Raw genomic sequence first — 22,173 nt, 5'->3', positions numbered from 1 at the left:
GCTTATGCTAGGCCACCCCTAGGCTTAGGCTAGGGCACCCCTAGGCTTAGCATAGGGAAACCCTAAGCTTAGGCTAAGGCTAGGGCTCCACTAGACTAAGGTTAGTGCACCCCTAGCCTTAGCCTAGGGCACCCCTAGGCTTAGGCTAGGTCACCCCTAGGCTAAGGCTAGGGCACCCTTATGCTTAGGCTAAGGTTAGGGCTCCCCTAGCCTAAGGCTAGGGCACCCCTAGGCTTAGGCTAGGGTAACCCCAGGCTTAGGCAAGGGCACCCCTAGGCTTAGGCTAGGGCACCCCATGGCTTAGGATAGGGCACCCCTAGGCTTAGGCTATGGTGAGGGCTCCACTAGACTAAGGCTAGGGCACCCCTAGCCTTAGGCTAGGGCACCCCTAGGCTTAGGCTAGGGCAACCCTTGGCTTATGCTAGGGGACCCCTAGGCTTAGGCTAAGGCACCCCGAGGCTTAGGCTAGGGCAACCCTAGGCTTAGACTAAGGCTAGGGGACCCCTAGGCTTAGGCTAAGGCACCCCTAGGCTTAGGCTAGGGCACCCCTAGGCTAAGGCTAAGGCACCCTTATGCTCAGGCTAGGGCACCCCTACACTTAGGCTAGGGCACCCCTAGGCTTAGGTTAAGGATAGGCATCCCCTAGCCTAAGGCTAAGGCACCCCTAAGGTTAGGCTAGGGCACCCCTAGGCTTAGGCTAGGGAACCCCTAGGCTTAGGCTAGGGCACCCCTTGGTTTAAGCTAAGGCTAGGGCTCCCCTAGCCTAAGGTTAGGGCACCCCTAGGCTTAGGTTAGGGCACCCCTAGTCTTAGGCTAGGGCACCCCTTGGCTTAGGCTAGGGCACCCCTAGGATAAGGCTAAGGCTAGGGCTCCCCTAGCCTAAGGCTAGGGCACCCCATGGCTTATGATTGGGCACCCCTTGGCTTAGGCTAGGGCACCCCTAGGATTAGGCTAAGGCTAGGGCTCCCCTAGTCTTAGGCTAGGGCACCCCTTGGCTTAGGCTAGGGCACCCCTAGGATAAGGCTAAGGCTAGGGCTCCCCTAGCCTAAGGCTAGGGCACCCCATGGCTTATGATAGGGCACCCCTTGGCTTAGGCTAGGGCACCCCTAGGATTAGGCTAAGGCTAGGGCTCCCCTAGCCTAAGGCTAGGGCACCCCTAGCCTTAGGCTAGGCACCCCTAGACTTAGGCTAGGGCACACCTAGTCTTAGGCTGGGGCACCCCTAGGCTTAGGCTAGGGCACCCCTAGGCTTAGGCTGGGGCACCCATAGGCTTAGGCTAAGGCTAGGGCTCCCCTAGCCGAAGGCTAGGGTACCCCTAGGCTTAGGCTAGGGCACCCCAAGACTTAGGCTACGGCACCCCTAGGCTTAGGCTAGGGTACCCCTAGGCTTAGGCTAGGGCACCCCTAGGCTTAGGCTAGGGCACCCCAAGGCTTCAGCTAAGGCGAGGACTCCCCTAGCCTAAGGCTAGGGTACACCTAGGCTTAGGCTAAGGCACCCCTAGACTTAGGCTAGGGTACCCCTAGGCTTTGGCTAGGGCAACCCTAAGCTTCGGCTAAGGCTAGGGCTCCTCTAGCCTAACGCTAGGGCATCCCTTGGCTTGGGCTAGGGCACCCCTAGGCTTCGACTAAGGCTAGGGCTCCCCTAGCCTAAGGCTAGGGCACCCCTAGCCTTAGGCTAGGGCACCCCTAGGCTTAGGCTAGGGCACCCCTAGCCTTAGGCTAGGGCACCCCGAGGCTTAGGCTAGGGCACCCCTAGGCTTAGAATAGGGTACCCCTAAGCTTAGGCTAAGGATAGGGCTCCACTAGACTAAGGCTAGGGAACCCCTAGCCTTAGCTAGGGCTCCCCATGGCTTAGGCTAGCTCACCCCTAGGCTTAGGCTAGGGAACCCCTAGGTTTAGACTTGGGCGCCCCAAGGCTTAAGCTAAGGCTAGGGCTCCCCTAGCCTAAGGCTACGGCACCCCTAGGCTTAGGGTAGGGCACCCCTACGCTTAGGCTAGGACTCCCGTAGGCTTTGGCTAGGGCACCCATAGGCTTAGGCTAGGGCACCGCTAGGCTTAGGCTAAGGCTAGGGCTCCCCTAGCCTAAGACTTGGGCACCCCTAGGCTTAGGCTAGGGCACCCCTAGGCTTAGGCTAGGGCACCCCTAGGCTTAGGCTAGGGCACCCCATGGCTTAGGCTAGGTCACCCCTGGCTTAGGCTAGGTAACCCCATGCCTTAGGCTAGGTCACCCCTAGGCTTAGGCTAGGGAACCCCTAGGTTTAGGCTAGGGCGCCCCAAGGCTTAGGCTAAGGCCAGGGCTCCACTAGACTAAGGCTAGGGCACCCCTAGGCTTAGGCTAAAGCAACCCTAGGCTTATGCTAGGCCACCCCTAGGCTTAGGCTAGGGCACCCCTAGGCTTAGCATAGGGAAACCCTAAGCTTAGGCTAAGGCTAGGGCTCCACTAGACTAAGGCTAGGGCACCCCTAGCCTTAGCCTAGGGCACCCCTAGGCTTAGGCTAGGTCACCCCTAGGCTTAGGCTAGGGCACCCTTATGCTTAGGCTAAGGCTAGGGCTCCCCTAGCCTAAGGCTAGGGTACCCCTAGGCTTAGGCTAGGGTAACCCCAGGCTTAGACAAGGGCACCCCTAGGCTTAGGCTAGGGCACCCCATGGCTTAGGATAGGGCACCCCTAGGCTTAGTCTAAGGCGAGGGCTCCACTAGACTAAGGCTAGGGCACCCCTAGCCTTAGGCTAGGGCACCCCTAGGCTTAGGCTAGGGCAACCCTTGGCTTATGCTAGGGGACCCCTAGGCTTAGGCTAAGGCACCCTGAGGCTTAGGCTAGGGCAACCCTAGGCTTAGACTAAGGCTAGGGGACCCCTAGGCTTAGGCTAAGGCACCCCTAGGCTTAGGCTAGGGCACCCCTAGGCTAAGGCTAAGGCACCCTTATGCTCAGGTTAGGGCACCCCTACACTTAGGCTAGGGCACCCCTATGCTTAGGTTAAGGATAGGCATCCCCTAGCCTAAGGCTAAGGCACCCCTAAGGTTAGGCTAGGGCACCCCTAGGCTTAGGCTATGGAACCCCTAGGCTTAGGCTAGGGCACCCCTTGGTTTAGGCTAAGGCTAGGGCTCCCCTAGCCTAAGGTTAGGGCACCCCTAGGCTTAGGTTAGGGCACCCCTAGTCTTAGGCTAGGGCACCCCTAGGCGTAGGCTAGGGCACCCCTAGGCTTAGGCTAAGGCTAGGGCTCCCCTAGCCTTAGGCTAGGGGACCCCTAGCCTTAGGCTAGGGTACCCCTAGGCTTAGGCTAGGGCACCCCTAGGCTAGGCTAGGGCACCCCAAGGCTTAGGCTAGGGCACCCCTAGGCTTAGTCTAGGGCACCCCTAGGCTTAGGCTAGGGCAGCCCTAGGCTTAGGCTAGGGCAGCCCTAGGCTTAGGCTAGGGCAGCCCTAGGCTTAGGCTAGGGCACCCCTAGGCTTAGCCTAAGGCTAGGGCTCCTCTAGCCTAACGCTAGGGCATCCCTAGGCTTGGGCTAGGGCACCCCTAGGCTTAGGCTAGGGCACCCCTAGACTTAGGCTAGGGCACCCCAAGGCTTCGGCTAATGTGAGGACTCCCGTAGCCTAAGGTTAGGGTACACCTAGGCTTAGGCTAGGGCACCCCTAAGCTTAGGCTAAGGCTAGGGCTCCACTAGCCTAAGGCTAGGGCACCCCTAGGCTTAGGCTAGGGCACACCTAAGCTTAGGCTAAGGCTAGCGCTTCACTAGACTAAGGCTAGGGCACCCCTAGCCTTAGCCTAGGGCACCCCTAGGATTAGGCTAGGTCACCCATAGGCTTAGGCTAGGGAACCCCTAGGTTTAGGCTCGGGGGCCCCAAGTCTTAGGCTAAGGCTAGGGCTCCCCTAGCCTAAGGCTCGGGCACCCCTAGGCTTAGGCTAGGGCACCCCTAGGCTTAGGCTAGGTCAGCCCTAGGCTTAGGCTAAGGCTAGGGCTCCCCTAGTCTAAGGCTAGGGCACCCCGAGGCTTAGGCTAGGGCAACCTTAGGATTAGGCTAGGGCACCCCTAGGCTTAGGCTAGGGCACCCCATGGCTTAGTATAGGGCACCACGAGGCTTAGGCTAGGGCCGCACTAGGCTTAGGCTAAGGCTAGGGCTCCCCTAGCCTAAGGCTAGGGCACCCCTAGGCTTAGGCTAGGGCACCCCTAGGCTTAGGCTAGGGCACCCCTAGGCTTAGGCTAGGGCACCCCATGGCTTAGTATAGGGCACCACTAGGCTTAGGCTGGGGCAACCCTAGGCTTAGGCTAAGGCTAGGGCTCCCCTAGCCTAAGGCTAGGGTACCCCTAGGCTTAGGCTAGGGCACCCCAAGACATAGGCTAGGGCACCCCTAGGCTTAGGCTTGGGCATCCCTAGGCTTAGGCTAGGGTACCCCAAGGCTTGAGCTAACGCGAGGACTCCCCTAGCCAAAGGCTAGGGTACACCTAGGCTTAGGCTAGGGCACCCCTAGGCTTAGAATAGGGCACCCAAAGCTTAGGCTAAGGCTAGGGCTCCACTAGACTAAGGCTAGTGCACCACTAGCCTTAGCTTAGGGCACCACTAGGCTTAGGCTAGCTCACCCCTAGGCTTAGGCTAGGGAACCCCTAGGTTGAGACTAGGGCGCCCCAAGGCTTAGGCTAAGGCTTGGGCTCCCCTAGCCTAAGGCTAGGGCACCCCTAAGCTTAGGGTAGGCCACCCCTAGGCTTAGGCTAGGACACCCGTAGGCTTAGGCTAGGGTACTCCTAGGCTTAGGCTAGGGCACCCCTAGGCTTAGGCTAAGGCTAGGGCTCCCCTAGCCTAAGACTAGGGCACCCCTAGGCTTACTGTAGGGCAACCCTAGGCTTAAGCTAGGGCAGGGCACCCCTAGGCTTAGGCTAGGGCACCCCATGGCTTAGGATAGGGCACCCCAAGGCTTAGGCTAAGGCTAGGGCTCCACTAGACTAAGGCTAGGGCACCCCTAGCCTTAGGCTAGGGCGCCCCTAGGCTTAGACTAGGGCAACCCTAGGCTTAGGCTTGGGCACCCCGAGGCTTAGGCTAGGGCACCCCTAGGCTTAGGCTAAGACTAGGGCTCCCCTAGTCTAAGGATAGGGCACCCCTAGGCTTAGGCTAGGGTACCCCTAGGCTTAGGTTAGGACACCACTAGGCCTAAGCTAAGGCACCCCTAGGCTCAGGCTAAGGCTTGGGCCCACTAGCCTAAGGCAAGGGCACCCCTAGGCTTAGGCTAGGGCACCCCTAGGCTTAGGCTAGGGCACCCCTAGGCTTAGGCTAGGGCACCCCTAAGCTTAGGCTAGGGCACCCTTAGGCTTAGGCTAAGGCTAGGGCTCCCCTTGCCTAACCCTAGAGAACCCCTAGGCTTAGGCTAAGACTAGGGCTCCCCTAGCCTAAGGATAGGGCACCCCTAGGCGTAGGCTAGGGCACCCCTAGGCTTAGGCTAAGGCTAGGGCTCAGCTAGCCTAAGGCTAGGGCACCCCTAGGCTTAGGCTAGGGCAACCTAGGCTTAGGGTAGGGCACCTCTAGGCTTAGGCTAGGGCACCCCTAGGTTTAGGCTAGGGCACCCCTAGGCTTAGGCTAAGGCTAGGGCTCCACTAGACTAAGGCTAGGGCACCCCTAGGCTTAGGCTAAGGCACCCCTAGGCTTAGGCTAGGGCACCCCTAGGCTTAGGCTAGGGCACCCCTAGGTTTAGGCTAGGGCACCCCTAGGCTTAGGCTAAGGCTAGGGCTCCCCTAGCCTAAGGCTAGGCACCCCTAGGCTAAGGCTAGGGCACCCCTAGGCTTAGGCTCGGGCACCCCTAGGCTTAGGCTAAGGTTAGGGCTCCCCTAGCCTAAGGCAAGGGCACCACTAGGCTTAGGCTAGGGCACCCCTAGGCTTAGGATTTTGCACCCCTAGGTTTCCGCTATGGCAACCCTAAGCTTAGGCTAGGGCACCCCTAGTATTAGGCTAGGGCACGCCTAGGCTTAGGCTAAGGCTATGTCTCCCCTAGCCTAAGTCTAGGGCTCTGCTAGCCTAAGGCTAGGACACCCCTAGGCTTAGGCAAGGGCACCCCTTGGCTTAGGCTAGGGCACCCCTAGGCTTGGGCTCGGGCACCCCTAGGCTTAGGCTAGGGCACCCCTAGGCTTAGGCTAAGCTAGGGCTCCTCTACCCTAACACTAGGGCATCCCAAGGCTTGGGCTAGGGCACGGCTAGGCTTAGGCAAGGGCACCCCTAGGCTTAGACTAAGGCTAGGGCTCCCCTAGCCTAAGGCTAGGGCACCCCTAGCCTTAGGCTAGGGTACCCCTAGGCTTAGCATAGGGCACCCCTAAGCTTAGGCTAAGGCTAGGGCTCCACTAGACTAAGGCTAGGGCACCCCTAGCCTTAACCTAGGGCACCCCTAGGCTTAGGCTAGGTCACCCCTAGGCTTACGCTAGGGAACCCCTAAGTTTAGGCTAGGGCGCACCAAGGCTTAGGCTAAGGCTAGGGCTCCACTAGACTAAGGCGAGGGCACCCCTAGCCTTAGCCTAGGGCACCCCTAGGCTTAGGCTAGGTCACCCCTAGGCTTAGGCTAGGGCACCCCTATGCTTAGGCTAAGGCTAGGGCCCTCCTAGACTAAGGATAGGGCAGCCCTAGGCTTAGGCTGAGGCGTGGGCTACACTAGACTAAGGCTAGGGCACCCCTAGCCTTAGGCTTTGGCACCCCTAGGCTTAGGCTAGGGCAACCCTTGGATTATGCTAGGGCACCCCTAGGCTTGGGCTAGGGCACCCCTAGGCTTAGGCTAGGGCACCCCTATGCTTAGGCTAGGGCACCCCAAGGCTTCGGCTAAGGCGAGGACTCCCCTAGCCTAAGGCTAGGGTACCCCTAGGATTAGGCTAGGGCACCCCTAGACTTAGGCAAGGGCACCCCTAGGCTTAGGCTAGGGCACCCCTAGGCTTAGGCTAAGGCCAGGGCTCCACTAGACTAAGGCTAGGGCACCCCTAGGCTTAGGCTAGGGCACCCCTAGGCTTAGGCTAGGGCACCCCTAGGCTTAGGTTAGGGCACACCTAGGCTTAGATTAGGGCACCCCTAGGCTTAGGCTAAGGCTAGGGCTCCCCTAGCCTTAGACTAGGGCATACCTAGGCTTAGGCTAGGTCACCCCTAGGCTTAGGCTAGGGCACCCCTAGGCTTAGCCTAGGGCACCCCTAGTCTTAGGCTAGGGCACCACTAGGCTTAGGCTAGGGCACCCCTAGGCTTAGGCTAGGGCACTCCTAGGCTTAGGCTAGGGCACTCCTAGGCTTATTCTAAGGCAAGGGCTCAGCTAGCCTAAGGCTAGGGCACCCCTAGTCTTAGGCTTGGGCACCCCTAGGCTTGGGGTAGGGCACCCCTAGGCTTAGGCTAGGGCACCCCCAGGCTTAGTCTAGGGCACCCCTAGGCTTAGGATAAGGCTAGGGCTCCCCTAACCTAAGGCTAGGACACCCCACGGCTTAGGGTAGGGCACCCCTAGGCTTAGGCTAGGGCACCCCTAGGCTTAGGATTTTGCACCCCTAGGCTTCCGCTAGGGCAACCTTAAGCTTAGGCTAGGGCACCCCTAGTATTAGGCTAGGGCACGCCTAGGCTTAGGCTAAGGCTATGGCTCCCCTAGCCTAAGTCTAGGGCTCTGCTAGCCTAAGGCTAGGGCACCCCTAGGCTTAGGCAAGGGCACCCCTTGGCTTAGGCTAGGGCACCCCTAGGCTTGGGCTCGGGCACCCCTAGGCTTAGGCTAGGGCACCCCTAGGCTTAGGGTAAGCTAGGGCTCCTCTACCCTAACGCTAGGGCATCCCTAGGCGTGGGCTAGGGCACGGCTAGGCTTAGGCAAGGGCACCCCTAGGCTTAGACTAAGGCTAGGGCTCCCCTAGCCTAAGGCTATGGCACCCCTAGCCTTAGGCTAGGGTTCCCCTAGGCTTAGCATAGGGCACCCCTAAGCTTAGGCTAATGCTGGGGCTCCACTAGACTAAGGCTAGGGCACCCCTAGCCTTAACCTAGGGCACCCCTAGGCTTAGGCTAGGTCACCCCTAGGCTTACGCTAGGGAACCCCTAGGTTTAGGCTAGGGCGCCCCAAGGCTTAGGCTAAGGCTAGGGCTCCACTAGACTAAGGCGAGGGCACCCCTAGCCTTAGGCTAGGGCACCCCTAGGCTTAGGCTAGGTCACAACTAGGCTTAGGCTAGGGCACCCCTATGCTTAGGCTAAGGCTAGGGCCCTCCTAGACTAAGGATAGGGCACCCCTAGGCTTAGGCTGAGGCGTGGGCTACACTAGACTAAGGCTAGGGCACCCCTAGCCTTAGGCTATGGCACCCCTAGGCTTAGGCTAGGGCAACCCTTGGCTTATGCTAGGGCACCCCTAGGCTTGGGCTAGGGCACCCCAAGGCTTAGGCTAGGGCACCCCTAGGCTTAGGATAGGGCACCCCTAGGCTTTGGCTAAGGCTAGGGCTCCACGAGACTAAGGCTAGGGCACCCCTAGCCTTAGGCTAGGGCACCCCTAGGCTTAGGCTAGGGCACCCCTAGGCTTAGGCTAGGGCACCCCTAGGCTAAGGTTAGGGCACACCTAGGCTTAGACTAGGGCACCCCTAGGCTTAGGCTAAGGCTTGGGCTCCCCTAGCCTAAGGCTAGGGCATACCTAGGCTTAGGCTAGGGCACCCCTAGGCTTAGGCTAGGGCACCCATAGGCTTAGCCTAGGGCACCCCTAGTCTTAGGCTAGGGCACCCCTAGGCTTAGGCTAAGGCTAGGGCTCCCCTAGCCTAACCCTAGGGCACCCCTAGGCTTAGGCTAGGGCACCCCTAGGCTTAGGCTAGGGCACCCCTAAGCTTAGGCTAGGGCACCCCTAGTCTTAGTCTAGGGCACCCCTAGGCTTAGGGTAAGGCTACGGCACCCCTAGCCTAAGGCTAGGGCAACCCTAGGCTTAGGCTAGGGCACCCCTAGGCTTAGGCTAGGGCACCCTTAGGCTTAGGCTATGGCTAGGGCTCAGCTAGCCTAAGGCTAGGGCACCGCTAGGCTTATCTAGGGCACCCCTAGGCTTAGGCTAGGGCACCCCTAGGCTTAGGCAAGGGCACCCGTAGGCTTAGGCTAAGGCTAGGGCTCCCCTAGCCTAAGGCTAGGGCACCCCTAGGCTTAGGCTAGGGCAGCCCTCGGCTTAAGCTAGGGCACCCCTTGGCTTAGGCTAGGGCACCCCTAGGCTTAGGATAGGGCACCCCTAGGCTTAGGCTAAGGCTAGGTCTCCACTAGACTAAGGCTAGGGCACCCCTAGGCTTAGGCAAGGGCATCCCTAGTCTTTGGCTAGTGCACCCCTAGGCTTAGGCTAGAGCACCCCTAGGCTTAGGCTATGGCACCCCTAGGCTTAGGCTAGGGCAACCCTAGGCTTAGGCTAGGGCACCCATAGGCTTAGGCTAGGCCACCCCTAGGCTTAGGCTAAGGCTAGGGCTCCCCTTGCCTAAGGCTACGGCACCCCTAGGCTTAGGCTAGGGCACCCCTAGGCTTAGGCTAAGGCTAGGGCTCAGCTAGCCTAAGGATACGGCACCCCTAGGGTTAGGCTAGGGCACACCTAGGCTTAGGCTGGGGCACCCCTAGGCTTAGGCTAGGGCAACCCTAGACTTAGGCTAAGGCAACGGCTCCCCTAGCCTCATGCTAGGGCACCCCTAGACTCTGGCTAGGGCACCTCTAAGCTTAGGCTAGGGCAATCGTAGGCTTAGGCTAAGGCTAGGGCTCCCCTAGCCTCAGACTAGGGCACCCCTAGGCTCAGGTTAGGGCACCCCTAGGCTTAGACTAGGGCTCCCCTAGGCTTCGGCTTGGGCACCACTAGGAATAGGCTAAGGCTAGGGCTGCCCTAGCCTAAGGCAAGGGCACCCCTAAGCTTAGGCTAGGGCTCCCCTAGCCTAAGGCTAGGACACCTCTAGGCTTAGGCTAGGGCACACCTAGGCATAGGCTAAGGCTAGGGCTCTCCTAGCCTAAGGCTAGGGCACCCCTAGACTTAGGCTATGGCACCCCTAGGCGTAGGCTAGGCCAGCCCTAGGCTTAGGCTTGGGCACCACTAGGAATAGGCTAAGGCTAGGGCTCCCCTAGCCTAACGCAAGGGCACCCCTAGGCTTAGGCTAGGGCACCCCTCGACTTAGGCTAGGGCACCACTAAGCTTAGGCTAAGGCTAGGGCTCCTCTAGCCTAACATTAGTGCATCCCTAGGCTTGCGCTAGGGCACCCCTATGCTTAGGCTAGGGCACCCCTAGGCTTACGCTAGGGCAAACCTAGGCTTCCACTAAGGCGTGGACTCCAATAGCCTAAGGATAGGGCACCCATATGCTTAGGCTAGGGCACCCCTAGGCTTAGGCTAGGGCACCCCTAGGCTTAGGCTGAGGCGAGGGCTCCCCTAGCCTAAGGCTAGGGCACCCCTAGGCTTAGGTAGGGCACCCCTAGGCTTAGGCTAGGGCAGCCATAGGCTTGGGCTAGGGCACCCCTAGGCTTAGGCTAAGGCTTGGTTTTCCCTAGCCTAAAGCTAGGGCACCCATAGGCTTAGGATAGGGCACCCCTAGGCTTTGGCTAAGGCTAGGGCTCCACTAGACTAAGGCTAGGGCACCCCTAGCCTTAGGCTAGGGCACCCCTAGGCTTAGGCTCGGGCACCCCTAGGCTTAGGCGAGGGCACCGATAGGCTTAGGCTACGGCTAGGTCTCCCCTAGCCTATGTCTAGGGTACCCCTAGGCTTAGGCTAGGGTACCCCTAGGCTTAGGCCAGGGCACCCCTAGCCTTAGGCTAGGGCACCCCTAGGCTTAGGCTAGGGCACCCCTAGGCTTAGGCTAAGGCTAGGGCTCCCCTAGCCTAAGGCTAGGGCACACATAAGCTTAGGCTAGGGCACCCCTAGGCTTAGGCTAGGGCACCCCTAGTCTTAGGCTAGGGCACCCCTAGGCTTAGGCTATGGCTAGGGCTCCCCTAGTCTAACCCTAGGGCACCCCTAGACTTAGGCTAGGGCACCCCTAGGCTTAGGCTAGGGCACCCCTAAGCTTAGCCTAGGGCACCCCTAGTCTTAGTCTAGGGCACCCCTAGGCTTAGGCTAAGGCTAGGGCTCCCCTAGCCTAAGGCTAGGGCACCCCTAGGCTTAGGCTAGAGCACCCCTAGGTTTAGGCAAGGGCGCCTCTAGACTTAGGCTAAGGCAACTGCTCCCCTAGCCTCAGGCTAGGGCACCCCTAGACTCAGGCTAGGGCACCCCTAAGCTTAGGCTAGGGCAATCATAGGCTTACGCTAAGGCTAGGGCTCCCCTAGCCCCAGACTAGGGCACCCCTATGCTCAGGCTAGGGCACCGCAAGACTTAGGCTAGGGCAATCCTAGGCTAGACTAACGCTAGGTCTCCCCTAGCCTCAGGCTAGGGCACCCGTAGGACAGGCTAGGGCACCCCTAGGCTCAGGCTAGGGAACCCCTAGGCTTAGGCTAGGGAACCCCTAGGCTTAGGCTAAGGCTAGGGCTCCTCTAGCATCAGGCTTGGGCACCCCTAGGCTTAGACTAGGGCACCCCTAGGCTTAGGCTAGGGCACCCCTAGGCTTAGGCTAAGGCTAGGGCTCCCCTAGCCTAAGGCTAGAGCACCCCTAGGCTTAGGCTAGGGCACCCCTACTCTTTGGCTAGGGCACCACTAGGCTTAGGCCAAAGCTAGGGGTCCCCTAACCTTAGGCCATGGCACCCCTAGGCTTAGTCTAGGGCTTCCCTAGGTTTAGGCTTTGGCTAGGGCACCCCTAGGCTTAGGCTAGGGCACCCCTAGGCTTAGGCTAGGGCACCCCTAGGCTTAGGCTAGGGCACCCCAAGGCTTAGGTCAGGGCACCCCTAGGCTTAGGCTAGGGCACCGCTAGACTTATGCTAGGGCACCCCTAGGCTTAGGCTAAGGCTAGGGCTCTCCCAGCCTAAGACTAGGGCACTCCTAGGCTTCGGCTAGGGCATCCCTAGGCGTAGGCTAGGGCAGCCCTAGGCTTAGGCTAGGGCACCCCTAGGCTTAGGCTAGGGCTCCCCTAGGCTTAGGCTAAGGCTAAGGATCCCCTAGCCTAAGGCTAAGGCACCCCTAGGCTTAGGCTAGGGCACCCCTACCCTTTGGCTAGGGCACCACTAGGCTTAGGCTAAAGCTAGGGGTCCTCTAACCTAAGGCCATGGCACCCATAGGCTTAGGCTAGGGCACCCCTAGGCTTAGGCTAGGGCACCACTAGGCTTAGGCTAGGGCACCCCTAGGCTTAGGCTAGGGCACCCCAAGGCTTAGGCTAGGGCACCCCTAGGCTTAGGCTATGGCACCCCTAGGCTTAGGCTCTGGCACCCCTAGGCTTAGGCTAAGGTTAGGCCTCCCCTAGCCTAAAGCTAGGGCACCACTAGGCTTAGGCTAGGGCACCCCTAGGCTTAGGCTAGGGCACCCCTAGGCTTAGGCTAGGGCACTCCTAATCTTAGGCTAAGGCAAGGGTTCAGCTTGCCTAAGGCTAGGGCACCCCTAGTCTTAGGCTAGGGCATCCCTAGGCTTAGGGTATGGCACCACTAGGCTTAGGCTAGGGCACCCCCAGGCTTAGGCTAGGGCACCCCTAGGCTTAGGATAAGGCTAGGGCTCCCCTAACCTAAGGCTAGGACACCCCTAGGCTTAGGGTAGGGCACACCTAGGCTTAGGGTAGGGCACCCCTAGGCTTAGGCTAGGGCAATCCTAGGTTTAGGCTAAGGTTAGGGCTCAGCTAGCCTAAGGCTAGGGCACACCTAGGCTTAGGCTAGGGCACCCCTAGGCTTAGATTAAGGCTTGGGCTCCACTAGACTAAGGCTAGGGCACCCCTAGCCTTAGGCTAGGGCACCCCTAGGCTTAGGCTAGGGCACCTCTAGGCTTGGGCTAGGGCTTCCCTAGGTTTAGGCTTAGGCTAGGGCACCCCTAGGCTTAGGCTAGGGCACCCCTAGGCTTAGGCTAGGGCACCCCTAGGCTTAGGCTAGGGCACCCCAAGGCTTAGGTTAGGGCACCCCTAGGCTTAGGCTAGGGCACCGCTAGGCTTATGCTAGGGCACCCCTAGGCTTAGGCTAAGGATAGGGCTCCCCTAGCCTAAGGCTACGGCACCCCTAAGCTTAGGCTAGGGCACCCCTAGGCTTAGGCTAGGGCTCCCCTAGGCTTAGGCTAAGGCTAAGGATCCCCTAGCCTAAGGCTAAGGCACTCCTAGGCTTAGGCTAGGGCACCCCTACTCTTTGGCTAGGGCACCACTGGGCTTAGGCTAAAGCTAGGGGTCCCCTAACCTAAGGCAATGGCACCCATAGGCTTAGGCAAGGGCAACCCATAGGCTTAGGCTAGGGCTTCCCTAGGTTTAGGCTTTGGCTAGGGCACCCCTAGGCTTAGGCTAGGGCACCCCTAGGCTTAGGCTAGGGCACCCCTAAGCTTAGGCTAGGGCACCCAAAGGCTTAGGCTAGGGCACCGCTAGGCTTAGGCTAGGGCACCCCTAGGCTTAGGCTCTGGCACCCCTAGGCTTAGGCTAAAGTTAGGGCTCCCCTAGCCTAAAGCTAGGGCACCACTAGGCTTAGGCTAGGGCACCCCTATGCTTAGGCTAGGGCACCCCTAGGCTTAGGCTAGGGCACTCCTAGGCTTAGGCTAAGGCAAGGGCTCAGCTAGCCTAAGGTTAGGGCACCCCTAGTCTTAGGCTAGGGCACCCCTAGGCTTAGGGTAGGGCACCCCTAGGCATAGGCTAGGACACCCCCAGGCTTAGGCTAGGGCACCCCTAGGCTTAGGATAAGGCTAGAGCTCCCCTAACCTAAGGCTAGGACACCCCTAGGCTTAGGGTAGGGCACACCTAGGCTTAGGGTAGGGCACCCCTAGGCTTAGGTTAGGGCAACCCTAGGCTTAGGCTAAGGCTTGGGCTCCACTAGACTAAGGCTAGGGCACCCCTAGCTTGGGCTAGGGCACCTCTAGGCTTAGGCTAGGGCACCCCTAGGCTTAGGCTAAGCTAGGGCTCCTCTATCCTAACGCTAGGGCATCCCTAGGCTTGGGCTAGGTCACCCCTAGGCTTAGGCTAGGGCACCCCTAGGCTTAGACTAAGGCTAGGGCTCCCCTAGCCTAAGGCTAGGTCACCCCTAGCCTTAGGCTAGGGCACCACTAGGCTTAGCATAGGGCACCCCTAAGCTTAGGCTAAGGCTAGGGCTCCACTAGACTAAGGCTAGGGCACCCCTATCCTTAACCTAGGGCACCCCTAGGCTTAGGCTAGGTCACCCCTAGGCTTACGCTAGGGAACCCCTAGGTTTAGGCTAGGGTGCCCCAAGGTTTAGGCTAAGGCTAGGGCTCCACTAGAGTAAGGCAAGGGCACCCCTAGCCTTAGGCTAAGGCACCCCTAGGCTTAGGCTAAAGCAACCATAGGCTTATGCTAGGGCACCCCTAGGCTTAGGCTAGGGCACCCCTAGGCTTAGCATAGGGAACCCCTAAGCTTAGGCTAAGGCCAGGGCTCCACTAGACTAAGGCTAGGGCACCCCTAGCCTTAGCCTAGGGCACCCCTAGGCTTAGGCAAGGGTAACCCTAGGCTTAGGCAAGGGCCCCCCTAGGTTTAGGCTAGGGCACCCCATGGCTTAGGATAGGGCACCCCAAGGCTTAGGCTAAGACTAGATCTCCTCTAACCTAACGCTAGGGCATCCCTAGGCTTGGGCTAGGGCACCCCAAGGCTTAGGCTAGGACACCCCTAGGCTTAGACTAAGGCTAGCGCTACCCTAGCCTAAGGCTAGGGTACCCCTAGGATTAGGCTAGGGCACCCCAGGCTTAGGCTAGGGCACCCCTAGGCTTAGGCAAGGGCACACTAGGCAAAGGCTAAGCCTAGGGCTCTCCTAGCGTAAGGCTAGGGAACCCCTAGGCTTAGGCTAGGGCACCCCTAGGCTTAGCATAGGGAACCCCTAAGCTTAGGCTAAGGCGAGGGCTCCACTAGACTAAGGCTAGGGCACCCCTAGCCTTAGGCTATGGCACCCCTAGGCTTAGGCTAGGGCAACCCTTGGCTTATGCTAGGGCAACCCTAGGCTTAGGCTAGGGCAACCCTAGGCTTAGGATAGGGCACCCCTAGGCTTAGGCTAAGACTAGATCTCCTCTAACCTAACGCTAGGGCATCCCTAGGCTTGGGCTAGGGCACCCCAAGGCTTAGGCTAGGACACCCCTAGGCTTAGACTAAGGCTAGCGCTACCCTAGCCTAAGGCTAGGGTACCCCTAGGATTAGGCTAGGGCACCCCAGGCTTAGGCTAGGGCACCCCTAGGCTTAGGCAAGGGCACACTAGGCAAAGGCTAAGGCTAGGGCTCTCCTAGCGTAAGGCTAGGGAACCCCTAGGCTTAGGCTAGGGCACCCCTAGGCGTGCTAGGGCAGCCCTAGTCTTAGGCTAGGGCACCCCTAGGCTTAGGCTAAGGCTAGGGCTCTCCTAGCCTAAGGCTAGGGCACTCCTAGGTTTAGGCTAGGGCACCCCTAGGCGTAGGCTAGGGCACTCCTAGGCTTAGGCTAGGGCAACCCTAGGCTTAAGCTAGGGCACCCCTAGGCTTAGGCTAGGGCACCTCTAGGCTTAGGATAGGGCACCCCTAGGCTTAGGCTAAGGCTAGGTCTCCACTAGACTAAGGCTAGGGCATCCCTAGTCTTTGGCTAGTTCACCCCTAGGCTTAGGCTAGAGCACCCCTAGGCTTAGGCTATGGCACCCCTAGGCTTAGGCTAACGCTAGGGCTCCCCTAGCCTAAGGCTAGGGCACCCCTAGGCTTAGGCTAGGGCACCCCTAGCCTTAGGCTACGGCACCCCTAGGCTTAGGCTAGGGCAACCCAAGGCTTAGGCTAAGGCTAGGGCTCCCCTAGCCTAAGGCTAGGGCACCCCTAAACTTAGGATAGGGCACCCCTAGTCTTAGTCTAGGGCACCCCTAGGCTTAGGCTAGGGCACCCCTAGGCTTAGGCTAAGGCTAGGGCTCTCCTAGCCTAAGGCTAGGGCACACCTAGGCTTAGGCTAGGGCACCCCTAGGCTTAGGCTAGGGCACCCCTAGGCTTAGGCTAGGGCACCCCTAGGCTTAGCCTAAGGCTAGGGCACGCCTAGGCTTAGGGGAGGGCACCCCTAGGCTTAGGCTAGGGCAGCCATAGGCTTAGGCTAGGGCACCCCTAGGCTTAGGCTAAGGCTTGGTTTCCCCTAGCCTAAGGCTAGGGCACCCCTAGGCTTAGGATAGGGCACCCCTAGGCTTTGGCTAAGGCTAGGGCTCCACTAGACTAAGGCTAGGGCACCCCTAGCCTTAGGCTAGGGCACCCCTAGGCTTAGGCTAGGGCACCCCAAGGCTTAGGCTAGGGCACCCCTAGGCTTAGGCTAAGGCTAGGGCTCCCCTAGCCTAAGGCTAGGGCACACCTAGGCTTAGGCTAGGGCACCCCTAGGCTTAGGCTAGGGCACCCCTAGGCTTAGGCAAGGGCACCCCTAGGCTTAGGCTAAGGCACCCCTAGTCTTAGGCTAGGGCACCCCTAGGCTTAGGCTAAGGCTAGGGCTCCCCTAGCCTAACCCTAGGGCACCCCAAGGCTTAGGCTAGGGCACCCCTAGGCTTAGGCTAGGGCACCCTTAGGCTTAGGCTAAGGCTAGGGCTCAGCTAGCCTAAGGCTAGGGCACCGCTAGGCTTATCTAGGGCACCCCTAGTCTTAGGCTAAGGCTAGGGCTCCCCTAGCCTAAGGCTAGGGCACCCCTAGGCTTAGGCTAGGGCACCCCTAGCCTTAGGCTAAGGCACCCCTAGGCTTAGGCTAGGGCAACCCTAGGCTTAGGCTAAGGCTAGGGCTCCCCTAGCCTAAGGCTAGGGCACCCCTAAGCTTAGGCTAGGGCACCCCTAGTCTTAGTCTAGGGCACCCCTAGGCTTAGGCTAAGGCTAGGGCTCAGCTACCCTAAGGATAGGGCACCCCTAGGGTTAGGCTAAGGATAGGGCTCCCCTAGCCTCATGCTAGGGCACCCCTAGACTATGGCTAGGGCACCACTAAGCTTAGGCTAGGGCAATCGTAGGCTTAGGCTAAGGCTAGGGCTCCCCTAGCCTCAGACTAGGGCACCCCTAGGCTCAGGATTGGGCACCCCTAGGCTTAGTTCTAGGGCTCCCCTAGGCTTAGGCTAGGGCACCCGTAGACTCAGGCAAGGGCACCACTAGGCTTAGGCTAGGGCACCCCTAGGATTAGGCTAAGGCTAGGGCTCCCTAGCCTCAGGCTAGGGCACATCTAGGCTTAGGCTAGGGCACCCCTAGGCTTACGCTAAGGTTAGGGCTCCTCTAGCCTAAGGCTAGGGCACCCCTAGGCTTAGGCTAGGGCACCCCTAGGCATAGGCTAGGGCAGCCCTAGGCTTAGGCTAGGGCACCACTAGGAATAGGCTAAGGCTAGGGCTCCCCTAGCCTAAGGCAAGAGCACCCCTAAGCTTAGGCTAGGGCACCCCTAGGCTTAGGCTAGGGCACCTCTAGACTTAGGCTAGGGCACCCCTAAGCTTAGGCTAAGGCTAGGGCTCCTCTAGCCCAACATTAGTGCATCCCTAGGCTTGGGCTAGGGCACCCCTATGCTTAGGCTAGGGCACCCCAAGGCTTACGCTAGGGCAAACCTAGGCTTCGGCTAAGGCGTGGACTCCCTTAGCCTAAGGATAGGGCACCCATATGCTTAGGCTAGGGCACCCCTAGGCTTAGGCTAGGGCACCCCTAGGCTTAGGCTGAGGCTACGGCTCCCCTAGCCTAAGGCTAGGGCACCCCTAGGCTTAGGGTAGGGTACCCCTAGGCTTAGGCTAGGGCAGCCAAAGGCTTAGGCTAGGGCACCCCTAAGCTTAGGCTAAGGCTTGGTTTCCCCTAGCCTAAGGCTAGGGCACCCATAGGCTTAGGATAGGGCACCCCTAGGCTTTGGCTAAGGCTAGGGCTCCACTAAACTAAGGCTAGGGCACCCCTAGCCTTAGGCTAGGGCACCCCTAGGCTTAGGCTAGGGCACCCCTAGGCTTAGGCGAGGGCACCGATAGGCTTAGGCTACGGCTAGGGCTCCCCTAGCCTATGTCTAGGGCACCCCTAGGCTTAGGCTAGGGCACCCCTAGGCTTAAGCTAGGGCACCCCTAGGCGTAGGCGAGGGCACCCCTAGGCTTAGGCTAGGGCTCCCCTAGGCTTAGGATAGGGCACCCCTAGGCTTAGGCTAAGGCTAGCGCTCCCCTAGCCTCAGACTAGGGCACCCCTTGGCTCAGGATAGGGCACCCCTAGGCTTAGACTAGGGCTCCCCAAGGCTTACGCTAGGGCACCCCTAGACTCAGGCTAGGGCACCCCTGGGCTTAGGCTAGGGCACCCCTAGGCTTAGGCTAAGGCTTGGGCTCCCTAGCCTCAGGCTAGGGCACACCTAGGCTTAGGCTAGGGCACCCCTAGGCTTACGCTAAGTTAGGGTTCCCCTAGCCTAAGGCTAGGGCACCTCTAGGCTTAGGCTAGGGCACACCTAGGTATAGCCTAAGGCTAGGGCTCTCCTAGCCTAAGTCTAGGGCACCCCTAGGCTTAGGTTAGGGCACCCCTAGGCGTAGGCTAGGGCAGCCCTAGGCTTAGGCTAGGGCACCACTAGGAATAGGCTAAGGCTAGGGCACCCCTAGGCTTAGGCTAGGGCACCCCTAGGCTTAGGCCAGGGCACCCCTAGGCTTAGGCTAGGGCACCCCTAGGCTTAGGCTAGGGCACCCCTAGGCTTAGGCTAGGGCACCCCTAGGCTTAGGCTAAGGCTAGGGCTCCCCTAGCCTAAGGCTAGGGCACCCCTAGGCTTAGGCTAGGGCACCCCTAGGCTTAGGCTAGGGCACCCCTAGGCTTAGGCTAGGGCACCCCTAGGCTTAGGCTAGGGCACCCCTAGGCTTAGGCTAAGGCTAGGGCTACCCTAGCCTAAGGCTAGGGCACCCCTAGGCTTAGTCTAGGGCACCCCTAGACTTAGGCTAGGGCACCCCTAAGCTTAGGCTAAGGCTAGGGCTCCTCTAGCCTAACGTTAGGGCATCCCTAGGCTTGGGCTAGGGCACCCCTATGCTTAGGCTAGGGGACCACTAGGCTTACGCTAGGGCAAACCTAGGCTTCGGCTAAGGCGAGGACTCCCTTAGCCTAAGGCTAGGGCACTCCTAGGCTTAGGCTAAGGCTTGGTTTCCCCTAGCCTAAGGCTAGGGCACACCTAGGCTTAGGCTACTGCACCCCTAGGCTAAGGCTAGGGCACCCCTAGGGTAAGGCTAGGGCACCCCTAGACTTAGGCTAGGGCACCCCTTGGCTTAGGCTAGGGCACCCCTAGGCTTAGGATAGGGCACCCCTAGGCTTAGGCTAAGGCTAGGTCTCCACTAGACTAAGGCTAGGGCACCCCTAGGCTTAGGCAAGGGCATCCCTAGTCTTTGGCTAGTGCACCCCTAGGCTTAGGCTAGAGCACCCCTAGGCTTAGGCTATGGCACCCCTAGGCTTAGGCAAAGGCTAGGGCTCCCCTAGCCTAAGGCTAGGGCACCCCTAAGCTTAGTCTAGGGCACCCATAGGCTTAGGCTAGGCCACCCCTAGGCTTAGGCTAAGGCTAGGGCTCCCCTTGCCTAAGGCTAGGGCACCCCTAGGCTTAGGCTAGGGCACCCCTAGGCTTAGGCTAAGGCTAGGGCTCAGCTAGCCTAAGGATACGGCACCCCTAGGGTTAGGCTAGGGCAACCCTAGACTTAGGCTAAGGCAACGGCTCCCCTAGCCTCATGCTAGGGCACCCCTAGACTCTGGCTAGGGCACCTCTAAGCTTAGGCTAGGGCAATCGTAGGCTTAGGCTAAGGCTAGGGCTCCCCTAGCCTCAGACTAGGGCACCCCTAAGCTCAGGTTAGGGCACCCCTAGGCTTAGACTAGGGCTCCCCTAGGCTTCGGCTTGGGCACCACTAGGAATAGGCTAAGGCTAGGGCTGCCCTAGCCTAAGGCAAGGGCACCCCTAAGCTTAGGCTAGGGCTCCCCTAGCCTAAGGCTAGGACACCTCTAGGCTTAGGCTAGGGCACACCTAGGCATAGGCTAAGGCTAGGGCTCTCCTAGCCTAAGGCTAGGGCACCCGTAGACTTAGGCTATGGCACCCCTAGGCGTAGGCTAGGCCAGCCCTAGGCTTAGGCTTGGGCACCACTAGGAATAGGCTAAGGCTAGGGCTCCCCTAGCCTAACGCAAGGGCACCCCTAGGCTTAGGCTAGGGCACCCCTCGACTTAGGCTAGGGCACCACTAAGCTTAGGCTAAGGCTAGGGCTCCTCTAGCCTAACATTAGTGCATCCCTAGGCTTGCGCTAGGGCACCCCTATGCTTAGGCTAGGGCACCCCTAGGCTTACGCTAGGGCAAACCTAGGCTTCCACTAAGGCGTGGACTCCAATAGCCTAAGGATAGGGCACCCATATGCTTAGGCTAGGGCACCCCTAGGCTTAGGCTAGGGCACCCCTAGGCTTAGGCTGAGGCGAGGGCTCCCCTAGCCTAAGGCTAGGGCACCCCTAGGCTTAGGTAGGGCACCCCTAGGCTTAGGCTAGGGCAGCCATAGGCTTGGGCTAGGGCACCCCTAGGCTTAGGCTAAGGCTTGGTTTCCCCTAGCCTAAAGCTAGGGCACCCATAGGCTTAGGATAGGGCACCCCTAGGCTTTGGCTAAGGCTAGGGCTCCACTAGACTAAGGCTAGGGCACCCCTAGCCTTAGGCTAGGGCACCCCTAGGCTTAGGCTCGGGCACCCCTAGGCTTACGCGAGGGCACCGATAGGCTTAGGCTACGGCTAGGGCTCCCCTAGCCTAGGTCTAGGGTACCCCTAGGCTTAGGCTAGGGTACCCCTAGGCTTAGGCCAGGGCACCCCTAGCCTTAGGCTAGGGCACCCCTAGGCTTAGGCTAGGGCACCCCTAGGCTTAGGCTAAGGCTAGGGCTCCCCTAGCCTAAGGCTAGGGCACACATAAGCTTAGGCTAGGGCACCCCTAGGCTTAGGCTAGGGCACCCCTAGTCTTAGGCTAGGGCACCCCTAGGCTTAGGCTATGGCTAGGGCTCCCCTAGCCTAACCCTAGGGCACCCCTAGACTTAGGTTAGGGCACCCCTAGCCTTTGGCTAGGGCACCCCTAAGCTTAGCCTAGGGCACCCCTAGTATTAGTCTAGGGCACCCCTAGGCTTAGGCTAAGGCTAGGGCTCCCCTAGCCTAAGGCTAGGGCACCCCTAGGCTTAGGCTAGAGCACCCCTAGGTTTAGGCAAGGGCGCCTCTAGACTTAGGCTAAGGCAACTGCTCCCCTAGCCTCAGGCTAGGGCACCCCTAGACTCAGGCTAGGGCACCCCTAAGCTTAGGCTAGGGCAATCATAGGCTTACGCTAAGGCTAGGGCTCCCCTAGCCCCAGACTAGGGCACCCCTATGCTCAGGCTAGGGCACCGCAAGACTTAGGCTAGGGCAATCCTAGGCTAGACTAACGCTAGGTCTCCCCTAGCCTCAGGCTAGGGCACCCGTAGGACAGGCTAGGGCACCCCTAGGCTCAGGCTAGGGAACCCCTAGGCTTAGGCTAGGGAACCCCTAGGCTTAGGCTAAGGCTAGGGCTCCTCTAGCATCAGGCTTGGGCACCCCTAGGCTTAGGCTAGGGCACCCCTAGGCTTAGGCTAGGGCACCCCTAGGCTTAGGCTAAGGCTAGGGCTCCCCTAGCCTAAGGCTAGAGCACCCCTAGGCTTAGGCTAGGGCACCCCTACTCTTTGGCTAGGGCACCACTAGGCTTAGGCCAAAGCTAGGGGTCCCCTAACCTTAGGCCATGGCACCCCTAGGCTTAGTCTAGGGCTTCCCTAGGTTTAGGCTTTGGCTAGGGCACCCCTAGGCTTAGGCTAGGGCACCCCTAGGCTTAGGCTAGGGCACCCCTAGGCTTAGGCTAGGGCACCCCAAGGCTTAGGTCAGGGCACCCCTAGGCTTAGGCTAGGGCACCGCTAGACTTATGCTAGGGCACCCCTAGGCTTAGGCTAAGGCTAGGGCTCTCCCAGCCTAAGACTAGGGCACTCCTAGGCTTCGGCTAGGGCATCCCTAGGCGTAGGCTAGGGCAGCCCTAGGCTTAGGCTAGGGCACCCCTAGGCTTAGGCTAGGGCTCCCCTAGGCTTAGGCTAAGGCTAAGGATCCCCTAGCCTAAGGCTAAGGCACCCCTAGGCTTAGGCTAGGGCACCCCTACCCTTTGGCTAGGGCACCACTAGGCTTAGGCTAAAGCTAGGGGTCCCCTAACCTAAGGCCATGGCACCCATAGGCTTAGGCTAGGGCACCCCTAGGCTTAGGCTAGGGCACCACTAGGCTTAGGCTAGGGCACCCC

Source organism: Tenrec ecaudatus, assembly GCF_050624435.1.
Source record: "Tenrec ecaudatus isolate mTenEca1 chromosome 14 unlocalized genomic scaffold, mTenEca1.hap1 SUPER_14_unloc_6, whole genome shotgun sequence".
Classification (NCBI taxonomy): domain Eukaryota; kingdom Metazoa; phylum Chordata; class Mammalia; order Afrosoricida; family Tenrecidae; genus Tenrec; species Tenrec ecaudatus.
This window is presented reverse-complemented; position numbering follows the sequence as displayed.